The 14,266-nt window shown below is 41.0% G+C and overlaps 1 protein-coding gene across 2 annotated transcripts in view; it reads left to right on the top strand.

Moving 5' to 3' along the window:
* COP1 (COP1 E3 ubiquitin ligase) overlaps positions 1–14,266 on the top strand; it is a 129,745-nt gene that overhangs the window by 40,833 nt on the left and 74,646 nt on the right. The window lies entirely within an intron of this gene.

Here is a 14,266-nt window from a genome sequence, read left to right on the forward strand (position 1 = left end):
AGAAGTTTGCACTATGAAGAAATGGAGGCATGTGTAGCGTAGAATACATATTTTTTTTAAAGTAGCATTGATTCCTTAACTACTGCAATATGTAGCAGGAATGTATAATGTCCGACTTAGCCACAGAGGTCAGAACACAATAATCACTGATCTGACGTATATTTAACCTGCACTGATTGGGTTCACACTAACTGCAATGAAATGCAGATGGGAATCTCACTGCAACGTAGACAGACTTCCTCAGCTACCAACTTCAGCACGGATTGGATTTTGCTCCTTTGCCCTTTCTTTTCCTTGACATTCTGCAAGAGCAGCATTTTTGTGGTATTTGGTTAGAAAATGCTGGAAGGGCAGTAAATCTTGCTCCCGTTTTGAAGGCATTATAATTCTTGGGTGAAATATATGTTTGAAAAGTATGTGTGTTACTGTTTCTAAAATGAAGGTACTGCGGGGCCTCTCTCCAAGCCGGTGCTAGAATCTGTAGTTAAATGCATTTCACTGAAAAATAACTTGGCTTTCAACTCAATGTTCTTCCCTGCTGATGCTTTTTATTTATCAAAGCATTTTAAGAAATTTTAGGGGTTTTAGTATGTGGGTTGAGTAAGACTGTTCACATCTGAGCATGTCCTTAACTGCTTTGGTAAAGCAGGGCTGCTGAATGTGCTGCTGCTGTAACTCTTGTTAGCTTCTGGCTATCCAAACAGTTCCTTTAAAGTTTGAATTTGTTAATCAAGAATTTACATGTTGTGTGTGTTGGCCAACACACTTCTGTTCACCATTGTTCTTCATCCAAATTAATAGACTGAAGTTCAGGGAGAGTCTGTGAAGCTAAATGAGGCATGTGTCCCGGTGATGGCAATTTAACATAATGAGAGCAGCTTTTAGGTACCCATGGATGGACCAAATTAATTATTGGGGCACTTTGAAAGCTTATCATCTTCATTTTTAAAAATACTGTGAAAAGTTTGCTTATTTGGTCCACTGCACTGACTTCTAAAGGTGTTCCTGGGCATGCACTAGGAAACACTGATGAAACAACAAAAAGTAAGTCTGGCTGCTTAGGTGTTGCGACACATGCATCTAAATACAAAGCAAAGATAAGGTTAATAAGTAAGGAATCCTCACAATTTTTTTCAAAAGTATTTTAAAGGGATATTTTAAGAATACTTAAGAATAAAAGTAGAATTGACCAGAAGTTAAACTTGTACTTAATTTAGTTTGTGTTTTAAAAAAAGCTGCTGTTGTAAATGGACAGAATACAAGCGTTTGGTTTCCATTGCTTTAACCCTACAATGAAGTCCACACACTGGACTCGTGAAGATCTGACTGTCTTAAATAAAGATGTTTTTAAGATGCATTAGCTTTATCTTTGTGAAGGAAGAAGATGGAAATATGTTCTTTATCTGCAAAACCTTGATGTCTACTTAGAAGGGGGTTGATGGTAACAGGATGAAAAGTGTAATTAAAGACTATATCTAAAGAGCAGCAACAGCACTCTCCTGAGTGCCTTGCCACAAGCATATTCATGAATGTCTGGACTTCTAGAGGACTAATAAAAGCCTATAAACAATACTACGTATGTTGTGTTACTATAAAAGTTCTGATGAAATATTTAGGAAAGCTACAGCTGCCTTTCGGGATGAAGGGACAAGCCAAGGCTCTGCTCTCCAGTTCCCGGTTTCCCCAGCCCAGCAGTGAGGTTGCCCGAGGGACCTGTGCTGAGCCTTGCCTGGCCAGCGGCCCTGCGGTGGCCGGGCAGCATCCGCACGGTGGCAGCCGTCGGTTGCGGTGCCGGCAGGGCTCGGGGGACTGATGCAGGGCTGGTACCTAAGCTGCACATCTTCCATCACAGGCTTACGGTCTTATTTAGAAAGGTGCACGCAGGGTGATGATAATCCCTGTGAGGGAGAGCTTCCTTACCTTGCTTAGAAACATGCTCACAAGCAAAATTTACAACCTTCAGTCCTCTTTTCCCTTATTTCCTTCCAGAAAAACTGATTAACAGAGAAGAATGTTCAAGGGAAAACACGTTCAAGGCTTTGCAATTGCCAGTCACTGAGTTTTGCTTTAACATTTTGGGGGGCTTTCAGCATGCTTGCAGTGTGAATGTGCATGTACCTCAACATGTTAAATGTTTTTTCATATACTCAGTTCTCTTAAGTACAAAGTATCTATAGGATTTTCACAAGTATATTAAGTTTTGTTAGAATTGGGCCAAGGAATAAATTTTTCATTTATTATGCCCCCAGACAGAGCAGTCGTCAGAGCTTAACTTAACTTTTCTTCTCTCTGCTTGCTGTGACAGTAAATAGTAAAGGCTTTCTTTTAAAGATGAGTCTGTAAACTGCAGCGTTAGCATTACAATGATTTATGTAGAAAATTGCTTTAGCACTGTCAGAGGCCTTCAGAGAGTAATGTGGCAGTCTTTTTCATATTGTAAAAAAAGACCAGAAAAATCCAAGAAACAGACTACAGCAAGATGTCTGTCTGAAAGTCAGTTATTTGAAAGCTGGTTCTCCCTGCCGGGTGGTTCCCAGGTCTGCTGGAAACATGTCTCTCCAAGAAGCCCTGAAGATTAGGGGCAAATGGTGTGGGTTTTTGTCATCTGCTCAGACTTCAAATTCTTCTGGGTTAGCTTACCATTTCTCTGAAAGGTCTTAAAATTACATGCGAAGGGTTTTAGATGGCCCAGACTAACAATATTTATCTCAAGGTGAAGTGATTTACAAAGAGGGAAAGAAACAACTTGCTTTTTGGCTGCTGAAACCTTACTCAACTCCTCTGTTGAATCTTGAGCCAGTGTCCAAAAACTGGATCTTACCTTTGGGGTCCATTATTCTTTTTTGTATAATTGCTTGCTTATTATTCCGTTGCCTCTAAGTAATGAACAAGATATGAAGAGGTTTCTCTTAACATTCAAACAGCACAATTAAGTCAGTTTCAAGATTGTATTTTTGTTTGTGCTGGCCCTTTCAGTAACGTGACCTGACATCCTTTCTTCAAAGGTGAGCTTAAAAGAAAAAACATCCATTAGGAATATGTTTTCTGTGTCTTCATTGAAACTTGCTATTTTTTTGTTCCCCTTCGGAATACATGTCCATACAAATTCTCGGATCTGGACTTCAACAAGGTACCTTTTAGTTCTGTATCTATTGTAACAAGCCCCTTTTTTTTCTCCCTTTTTTTCCCTTTTTTTAATGCCCTGGGCTGGCTAGGATTAGATGAGCCATTTTATTAAGTTGGTGACCAGCAGTGCTTCTATCTTGGTGGTAAAGATAAATGAAAGAAATGTAAGTGCGTTTATCCTTCACAGGATTATGTTTCAGAGTACAGTAGATGCTGCTCCTTGAGAAGATGAGAAATGAGGAGGGCTGAATTTTTCTTATAGTCTGTTAAATCAATCATTTTTTAAATGGATTCTTATTTACAAGTGGCAGCGCAAAATTGTGGATGGATCTGTCTTACTTGGACTTTCCCACAGCTGGAAGGAAGAAAGAAATGCTTGGATAAAGAGACTTAGACTACAGACTGGCCAAGGAAACTTGGAGTATAATACCCTGAACCTACTTGAAGTTTGTCCTTCTCCTGTGGTTCTCTTACCTTGCTTTATCTGAGGTTTTGGCCCATAGACCAGAGGTTGTCTGGGGCTGAAATGGGGTTTTGTTTAATTAAATCTGAGTAAAGTACAGAACCTTTCCGTTACTTTCTCTTCTTTTTCTCTGGACTACAGAACTGATACATTCCTAGTGCATAATTGTGGTTTGGATCCCTTGAGCAGGAAGCTAAATGTGACTCGTACCCAGCAGAAGGGTTATAGAGATGTCAGTTCAGAGCTCTGAATTCAGAGTTCAGAGGCACTCTCATCTCTGTAACATAGCCCTCCCAAGTCCCCAGGATGGGCTGCTAATACTAACCAGGGACTCTGAAACCAGAAAAGAGCAGGTCTGCTCATATTTCCAGTCTCAACCTGAACAGTAAACTTTCTGGTGACATTGCAGAGAAATCTGTTTTTCCAACGACATAAGCTTTCAGGGGTAAAAGTTAAATAACTTGATATCGGGAAGTTAATGAATGGAAGTTGCATGACCGCCAGTGGGACCTCATTTTTTTTCCTAGTAATTTCAGACTATTTGGTAGCAGGAAGATCTTTTTCCCATTAAGCTCTCTTAATACTTCAAACCTGTCTCCATCTGCAGATAATTAGATGAGTTTTTTAGTTTGATTTAAACTTTGTGAATTTTTATAAATGGTCTGTTAAAAGTATTGAACAGTCTCTTGATGAATTTGGGAATCAGCTTTTAAACCAGATGTATTAAATAATGATTTGCTCTTTGTGGGGTTTTTTTATACCTTGAAGAAACTTTATGCAGTTTATGTAAGGAATTGCCATTTCTTCACAAATGTTGTGTAGGGGTCACTAGCTGCAGTGTGGGGCAGTCTGGCATTGGAGCAGGCTTCCCAAAGAGGTTGTGCAAGCTCCATCCTCAGAGGTGTTCAAGAACTGGCTGGAGAAAGCCCTGAGCAACGTGGTTTAACTAAAGAGCTGCCCCTGCTCTGAGCAGGATTATTGGATCAGAGACCTCCAAGTCTTGGGGACGGTACTCTTGTGATAAAGGTAAATGATCAGCTCACTAGAAATTTGAGGTTCTGTCCCTGACTTTCTGCTGAGAGTCTTCCCCTGGCCTTAGGTTTTAAGGAGAAGCAATGTCCTTATGTGGCTTTGCCATGTATAGTGCAAAGTGAAATTCACTTCCTATGAACTTTGGGATCCCCTGCTTAAAAATGGGAGTTAATTTAAACAGGATTGTATTTATTAGAATAAGACTGGGCTTTTTTGAAGAGAAGGTTTATAAAAGTGCAGGAACTTAAAATGGATTCTGTAGGGTCAGGAATGTCCTCTGAGAGATTAATATTTAAGGTAGGAGGATGGTACCATGTAGAAGTTGTGTTGCGTCATTGCATCCACCCCTTGACTGATCAGGACAAAAATCTTTTCTGTGAGGCTGCAGGTAGCTGCCCTTCTGTTTCTCCTGATGTTCAGGTAATAATGGCTATCGTAAAGCAGTGGTGCTGTGTCTTGGCAAACCATGAAAACTGTGGTTTCACAGCATCTTATATACAGAACTTCCATACCAACAGTGTTGGTAAAAAAACAAAGACAGATTTCCCTTAATTCCCCCCCCCCAATTTTATGGCTTTCTTTCAATGTTGAATGTTGATACAGTGAATTTTTGTGTCTGCTTGAAGAAAGAAGCCTGTTATTAATAGAACATGAATTTCTGTAGCTTATTACAGTGTTCTTTTAATTCTCTAGCCATATTTGTTGGAAATGCCTGAATTTGCTAGGAGGTAGTTATCTGAAAAGCATTAGCATGCCTTTGGATTTTTTTTGTGTGTCCCTTCCTTGGTAACTAGAGGAGTTAGTCTGTTAAATGGTAGGTATTTGAAAAAAAAAAAAAAAAAATTGAGGTGGTGTGCTAAGGCATGCAAAGATGTGTGGTGTGGGCTTAAACAGTTCTGAGAAAAAAAACCTTACAAGCAGCTTAGCCTGGAGAAGAGCCTGGACATAATGATTATTGTCTGTATTAATAAATACAGACTCCAAGACAGAGATGTTTGGGATTTATATGCTTTATAGATGTTTTGTAAAATATATGAAGTTACACTTATGTTCTTACAGGATTATATACAAGTGCATGTATACATTTGTGCAAATGAAGGTGGAAGTCAGATCAAGTTTCTCTATATGAGACTGTGTGAAATTAGGGGTATTCATAGTGCCTTTATTTTTCCTAAAGAATAGTTTAAGAATAACATATAAAATACTGACCAGAAAAGATTTAAAATGCCATCAAAATAATCTCCTGAAACTAGTTTAGCAGTGGGACGAAAAATGCTTCAAATGGCATTTTAACCTTGTTTCACCATCACGAGGCAGCAGGACCATCAGAGTTAATTGCCCCAGCCTATTCTTTGGCTCCTCGAGACAGCTCATCTGCACGTATGGACTGGATATTTATGAAGGCTGGCGCCCTGACTTGTGGTGCCTGTTGGATTGTGCCGAGGTGTCTAAAGAGGTTACTGTCTCCAGCTGTCCCTCCTGATGCTCTGCTGCAGGGTGTCTGGCAGAGGAGCTGATGGTGGTGCTGGGTGAATTCGGAGTCTTGGGTTAATAATATGGCAGGCTGTGTACTGGGGCGCTGGGTGGGGCGGGGTTTTTTTCTCAGAAATGGTATGTCTGGCAATGTGGTCAGCTGGAGTCAGAAATGTCTTCAGCTGCTGCAGCTAAATCGTGGAGGAATCATGAACTGGAGCCTGTGGATGGACTGTGTTTACAGTCCCTGTATTGATGGAGGTTTCCTGTGCAGAGCTCCTCCTGATGCATTTCTTCCCCTGCCTCTTTGGCTCTGTCAGCAGCTGCTGTGCTCAATTTTGAAGAAACAAAGTCCTTGTTGGTGTAGTAATAAATGTGATGACTTCAAAACAAGCTTGAAAGCATTAGAATGGCCTTATGTAGAAGGTACTTCAATGTCTATCACAACTGATTGAGTTCCTTCCTACTTAATGGCATAATCTTGATAAGATGGTATTGCTGTGCCGATAACCTTGTTGTGGAGCGGGGTTTCCTACCTCAAACCTGCTCCTTATACAGCTTGGGCTGAGGCTGCTACCCTCTTTCTTGGAAGTGTTTTCCAAGCTTGAATGTGGGAAGAAGGCAGCTGAGTATGTTTGGAGACTTAAAACCTCTTCCACCTTACTATTCTGTAACATTGAAGCTGTGCTCCTGTTACTGTCAGAGCTGTTTGTAACCTACTGTGTATCAGCCCAGCTGGGAGAAATGGCAGAACCTGGTTTTCAAATATAGATAGGTTACCCGAAATACTACAGCAGGCAGACTGATAACTTGGCTTGAATTTTAAATAGTGTCGTAAGAAACATTCTGCATTTAACTGTTGGCATTTTTAGTTAACATTTCCCTACTCTAGCTTATTTAAAATGGTGTTTGTGGAAAAACTGAATCTAATCCTCATTAACTTGCATGGTAGTTGTTTGCAACGGCTTTGGCTCATTGTACTTTTGTGTATTTGGCATATAAACCCTGGGATTGTCGTCATCTTCTCTTCAGCATGCAGAAGAGCATCGCCTAGCAGTAAAGTGGCTTTTCATCAATAGACTTTATGTTTGGTTGCTTGCAAAATTCAGTAGTTCCCTATAGGTTTTCTCATCATTAGTGCTAATTAAGCCAGGTTCTCCTGAATACGTGTATGAAAAAAAAAAAAAAACAACTTATGCAGTAGAACAGGATGTCTTTAGCTATAGAAAGTCTGCTATGTCTTCCTGGGAAATTTTGGGTTGTCTTTAGGGATTAGGTTCAGGGTCACTTTCCCTTGCTTTCCCCCCAAAAAATAGGGGGGATCCTGGTTCTGAAACTTGAGCTATTGCAGGAAGTATAATTAATCTCTCTAGCATAGTATGTTCTCTCATTGGGTTTTAAAAAAGAATGATTCTGTTTTATCTAGCGATGACAAAGCATGAAAGTAGCTCTGGTTTTGACTTCAGAGCTGTGAGATGGAACTAAGCCCACCAAACCTCCTCGATTCAGTTTTAATTTTCTCCTTTAAACAAGCTCTTTATGGAATGAGAGTATTTCTAAGTGGTCTCTGTTAGAACTGATGGCATTTCATTACACTTAAAAGGATTTTTCTAAGCATGAAGTGGGCCTGAAACTTGGTCCACGGATATTACTTTGTCAATGTGGTACCTTTTTAAGCCTTTCTTCAAACGGAGCAAAATAAAACTCCAGGCTACTGTGGCTGCAAGAAAGAAGCTGAAAGTGTGACTGCAGCATGACTGGTGCAGTAATGTCTTCCCAGGGGAGCCCGGAGCTGAGGACCGTCCTTCTGTGCAGTGCAGGCTTCTATGAACTGTTATAACACCCTTCCCTGACTGTTTTCCAGCTGTTGGATGGGGTAAAAAGATAATCAACACAGAGCTGACTTTCTAGTGTCTCCTTTTTATGCTTTAAATAGAGGTTTGCTTAGGGGAAGTGTGTTCCCGTCAGATGTTTGAAGCCTGGAGGAGGTGTGATGTCAGGGGAGGGTACCCAAGGTACATTCAACAGTAACTAGTGCTGCTGAACCTGGAGCTGGAAGATCACAAACAACAAGGAATGAGATCAGACTGAAATAGCTTGGGGTCTTCTGTCCCATGGTTTTTGTTAGACTTCCATTAGACTTGAATCTGATCCACTGAGAGGCTGTAATTATAGCAGCCGAGACAACTTTACCTTGATTAGAAGACAAATCTGGCAATTTTCTTGTTATCTATCTGGGGGTCACATCTAACCCAAGTTAATATGTTGCTTACAGATGAAGGTGTTCACTCTGACAGGATGCATTTTAAGTGAAGTCTTGTTCATACGATTAACTTACCCATATAACAGTGTAGAGAATCAAAGGGGTTTTTCTTTAAGCGGTAGTAGAGAGTAGAGATTGCAATAACCTGTCTGGGATTGCGGTGTGCTAGCTCAGTTTATATTGGAAAACATTTAAGAGCACAGGGCTTTGAATCAGGGAATACATTCAGCCAGCTGTGGTTTATCCTTGTCCCTACGGTGCAGGTGAAGGACTTTAAATAAGGTCACTGCTGCTATTCTAGGTGGTGCCTTGGAGTGAGGAGTAACTAATGCAACTGTTGCTTTATTAAAAACAACAAAAAAACCCCGTAACATTTTTAATTTCAGCCACTCACAGCTTTAGCAAAACAGTCTTTTGAGACTGAAACTTCATATACTTTATCTCAGTGGCCTTTGTTTTTATATGTGACAAAATATAGACTTCGAGCTGGAGTACAAAGCCCGAGTGCTGTAATAGCAGCTTCCTATGCCTCAATATAGCTTTGTGTTTAAAAACTACAAATTAGTATGCTAGTGCATGCTTAGTGACACTAATTACTTTGCCTTAAAATATCAGTCTGCTGTAAGAACAGTCTCTCAGGTATGTGATATTAATATCAATTTCTGTATTGGTCCCCGGTGCTGAGCAGTCTTTGGTGGTCATGGTGTTGGGTTGTAACCTAAATTTCTATCTTTGACTTCAATACCTCAAAATGGGCATTGGAAATAGGCAACCAGGCTATAAGATGGTGGGACTTGGGATTGGCAGAAGTGACAGGATATCTCTCAGAGGCCAGGGAGTGGAAGCACGAAGTGAGAAAGACTTTAAGGAAATGTAAGTGAAGAGTAAAAGCTGCCGTTTTCTTCTCCCTCCCACCAATTAAGTCTCCCCAAAACTGAAAACAGTATATCCATGTTGCAATTGAATATGGAGTCTTGGCAAGATAGAACTTGGGGTTAGAGATATGGAAACAGAAACAGCACCATAATAGGCAGAAGTAGAATTGAAAGGCTTTGGTATATTCAGGGAGGAATATATAAATATATATAGAGAGAGTCCCATGAGAGGGACTGAGTCATCTACTTTGTGGAAATGGCAACTCCTACGGTCACATATCTCATTACCAAGTCACAGCAGAGGCATTTATGATTATAGTAGCAATTGTAGAGTGTGTGTGTATGGAAACGGGAGAGGAGCAATTGGCTGCAGACCTTTTAGCTGTAACTAGTGATGCAGTTAAATGCAACCTCCCCCCTTCTCGTGATTTGAAGCAGTAGATACAGCACGTACCCGTTTCTCAGAGAAACTTGCTGGCTAGGTGCCCCTCCAGTCTGATCACTGGGGTGTTTCAAACTGCAATTTCAAATACAGTGTAAGCTGCCCCTGGGGTCAGTTTGGAGGGCACCTAGCCCCACGCTGGCCCTGCAGAAGACCACAGAGCATTCCAACCTGTAGAGTTGTTGTCTTGTGGCCTCCCAGCATCCACAATCATTACATCAGGGATACTAAAGGGTGTATCTATTTTGTTTCTGTTAATATCTGGTATGGACCAGTTCTTCATGGATTACATGTTGTAACCAGTTGTTCGTGTTGTCATATTCACTCTGCTACCATCATGTCTTGCAGGAGTAAGTACCTGGAATGTATGTGTGTCTGGTTTTTAAAGTGTGACTGGGAGGGGGGGAACCTTCATCTGTCCCAAATCAATCTTCTGGTGAGTGCCTCCTAGTTCTAGTGTGCAGTGACTTGTTGAGCACCCGTCTTGCTGTTGCCTTATGGTAACCCTTATGGTAAGGCAGCTGCTCCATTCCTTGAATCAATTTAGTTGCCCATCTGTATGCATTCTCTCACTCCAGTGTGTCCTCCTGGAGTGCGGAGAACTGCACACACCATCAGGATGCAAATGTAGCAAGGCTTATACAATGGCAGAACTAGTAAATGCTCATGCTTTACTCCTTCCCTACTGGTCTACACTCAACACCATGCCAAGCTTCCAGACATGTTTCAGAAGCAATTTATTTTGTAATTCCATTTGTTAGCTATGAGTGCTCTCCAAGGTTGTAGGTTTTAGCATTAAATAAAGCAATTGATTTCTAATCTCACAGATTAAGAATAAAGATAAGCAGCAGGGCAACCTGAACCCTTGAGAATGTGTTTACTTTCTAGCAGCTCTTAGTGGTATTTCCATAGGACGCTGGTCAATAACTACTTAGGAAAAAGAAAGTGGTGACTTGGGAACTGGAGATGTCTCTCTTCTATTTTTCCCTAGAACAAAACAATCAGTTCCTTACAATTTGATTTTTATGAGTAAATTCTATTACACGTTTATACATATTTTTCAAATATCCAGGAGCTTTTGTGACCCCAAAAGATTCCCTATAAAAATTCAGCTAGTCTTTGTTGGTCAGAAATGTGGAGTTTAAAAGGAGGTTAAAAAAACCCAAAAGGAGCAATTGCTAATTGTTTCTAACATGCACGTCTTTGAGGAGCAAGGATCACTGCTAGTCCAAGAGGGAACTTAACTGGATGTTGAAGTGATCTAAAACATGGTTTATCTCCAGTGGTTCCTTAAAAAAATGAATGTCTGAACTGGTCTCCCATCTCCAAAGGAGGTGGCTTCATGCTAGTACTGAGGTAGGTTTGTAGCACACAGAGACAGTTGGTGCTCCATCTGCCCTCTGAGATGGTGAAAACGTTCATTGTCAGTCCCATGTTAAGTCTAACTAAAACAGTGCTACCAAAACACATTGCTCTTATTTTAGCAGGATGTTAATAGCCATTGCATGCGTGTTTTATGCGTTGCTTTGGCTCACTGATAGCTCTGCCTCTCACCACATGTGAAATGGATGCTGTTGTCCAGCTGGTTTGTCTCTTGATTCAATGGCCGTTTTCACAAAAAAGGATAAAGTATTTCCTACTACTCTATTGCATGTTATCATTGTGTTAATGACTAATTCACTTTGTAGAAATGCATCACCTGCCAACCAGAATGTTGTTCTTCAGAGCTGCCCCTGCTGTATCTTTTGACAAAATAAAACTAAGTTCCCTTGCAAATTTTCATGCAGATAAGCTTGTGTGTAAGCAAGCACTTACATTGACACAAAGACTTCAAGCGGTAAGTGACAGGAATACCATCGAGCTAGTTAAATGCAAATAAGCCCTACTTAAAGCTAAAGGTATTTAGAAGACTTATAGGAAAAAGCATGAAAATAACTGTTGCTATGCAAGTGGGCTGTTTGTCCTAATCCTGATTAGTGCAGGAGGAAGCAAGAGCTTTGCAAATATTAGGAATAGTTTTATATAGTAAATAATGCACTTGATTAGCCACTAGATTGTTCGGGGGTGGGGATTGGGGGGGGTGTTTGATGTAAATCGGTTACAAAAAGTGGACTGGCAGAAAGTGAGAACAGCTGTTGGACCAGGACTGCGCATAGGAGAGGGAGGCCAAGGTGCAAGTATGTGTTAAGCTTGCGGTGTTGGGTTTGCCTGCCTCTCTCACAGCCAGCAAACATCTGTACAGGTCATGGTTTAGTTCTGCATCTGTTTTCTCCCTGCAGTGTCTTTGATGCTGTTTGAAGGTCACAGGTCTGACAATCAATTTCATTGGTTGATGCCGTTTATTAATTTTTTTAATGATGTGTTAACTTTTATAGACATATTGAAATACTCATTTGTTATGTCTACAGCATGTCTCTATTTAAAAAAAAAAAAATTGAATTAATGCTAGAGAAGCAAACCCACCCCAGGTGAGAGAGGTTCTATTCTGTTCTAATAACTTGGCTTTTTACCAGACATTGTAATATATTATTTTTTTTTTTCTTCAGCAGAAGGCTAAGGGTATAAATTGAATCAAGTAGATGAATCGCTGCCATCAGTTTAGTTGTGCTTTACCTGAATCCACAGGGCAGTGAGCAGGAGCTGAGACAGCGGTTTAATTAAGATTGTGGCACAGGTAAATCCATTGTATTGTTATAGAGGCTTTTGATTATAAAAGTCTTCCATAGAATAGGGTGAGCTGACAAGGCAGGTCTGAATGGTGCTTTCGGCCTGTTTGTATAAAAAGTGATTAGACTAGGGTAGATCTGGGGCGGGGGAGAGCAGTCTGGCAGCTTATACGGCTTCTTTCCCTTTCCTGTTTTATTTAAATAGATGCATCCTTGCTTGATTGATTCCCCAGGCTTAAGCATGTTCCATTTCTTTGCCTTTTGGAGGCTCGTGACTTTGCAGGCTGGACCCAACTAGTTCTTTTCTCCTCTAGCAAGGAAGCAACAGCGAGTGGGACTGTCTCCTGCCACTGCTTTGGAGAAGTTTATGCCTGAATTAAAAGGCCAAGTTGCAAGCTGTTTCACTGAATTATTTTATACAGTCAGACTGCATATCAACAATCCGTTCTCTCCACAGTTTAAAAATAACTTGATGATATCTCCTTTACAAGAACTTGAAAACTCTGTTGGCATTTAAATTTATTTTCCCTTGAAAGCATTGCAGTGCCTTTGACTTCTCAGCTATGTCGAGGGGTAGAAAATTCTACCTGTTATAGCTATAGGGGAAGCCTGAAGAACCCTCTCTGTTCTTGTAATTGGTTTAATGCTTTCTAATTGTAGAAAGGTACCTTAAATACCCCTGCTCTCAGGATTTTTCAGGCTATATGAATGTGAAATCAGTGTAAACTCAGTTTTCTCTGCTGCCATTCAGAACTTGCTGCCTGGTTCACAAATGCTCTGGCTTCTTGGAAAAAAGATGATAGGGACAGCAGAGATTGAAATTAGTTACTGAGTGGAAGAACCCCAAAAGAGACTTCTCAAAGCAGTAGATTGATTGCTTAGTCAAGAGACTTGAGGAGAGCTGGTTACTGATCATAGAAACCTGGAGACTGAGAGCAAATGCCATCTCCCAAATCCTTTCTGGGAGGAGTAGCAAACTGGTGTCTCTGAGGCTGATGCTTCTGAAAGCAGAGGTAAGTGTGTGTGCACATCCACCCTGCCCTGCCTGCAGTGACAGGGGCTGCAGGCAGGCAGGAGCTCCTAGGAAGCAGGTTTACTTCCCTGACTACTAGGTATCTAATAGTTTTCTCTCAAGCTCTTCTAAGCTGTGAAGGCAGCAATGACATTAGCTGTTTATAACCTGCTGCCTGCCTTTCTCTCAGATGTATTTCATGTACAACCTCAGGCTTTTCTCATTTGCAGTTTAACTTTGTTATAAGGTGACTGCTTTTACTTCCAACTTCATTGATATCTATTACAAACTTACCCTGCAGTTCAAGAAAGAAGGTGCCTCGGTTTCCACAAGCAACCCTAAGTGGAAGTCAGAGCATGCATGGTTTTTACAGTACTGAAGCTATATGTTTTGACCCTCTTGTTACTCAGGGAATTTAGAAGGTTTTTTCACAAATACTGGTTTGCTCTGCATTAACACTTGAGTTCACCATGCTGCTGTATATAGGAGCTAAGGGATGCAGCAGTGCAGCCAAAAGGAATCAATGGGCAGTCATCCTGCAGCACGATCACAGAGCGTGCAGCTCGTGCAGCTGAATGTTAAGCCCATTTCCAGGGTGAGCTGTCAGCTTTGACATTTGGGTACTGCGTAATGTAGATGGTGTAGTTGAACTGGAAGACTTCTGGAGCATCTGAACAACGATCTTGGCTGGGGGGGGGGGGGGATTGGGCTACCACAGAAAGTCCATTTCAGTAATTGGAGATGTGGGTGTGTTTGGAGGGGGTTAGAAAATGGTGCCCAAGAGCAAGAACTCCATGCTGTTGGCATGTGTGCTCTGAATGGGGTATTTGCTAACTGCAAACTGTGATTCTCAGCTCTGCCGTACCGCCATTTAGGTGGTAAAATGCTCTGCTGGTGAATACGTGTGTTGTGTT

Source organism: Strix aluco, chromosome 8 (genome assembly GCF_031877795.1).
Source record: "Strix aluco isolate bStrAlu1 chromosome 8, bStrAlu1.hap1, whole genome shotgun sequence".
Taxonomy (NCBI): domain Eukaryota; kingdom Metazoa; phylum Chordata; class Aves; order Strigiformes; family Strigidae; genus Strix; species Strix aluco.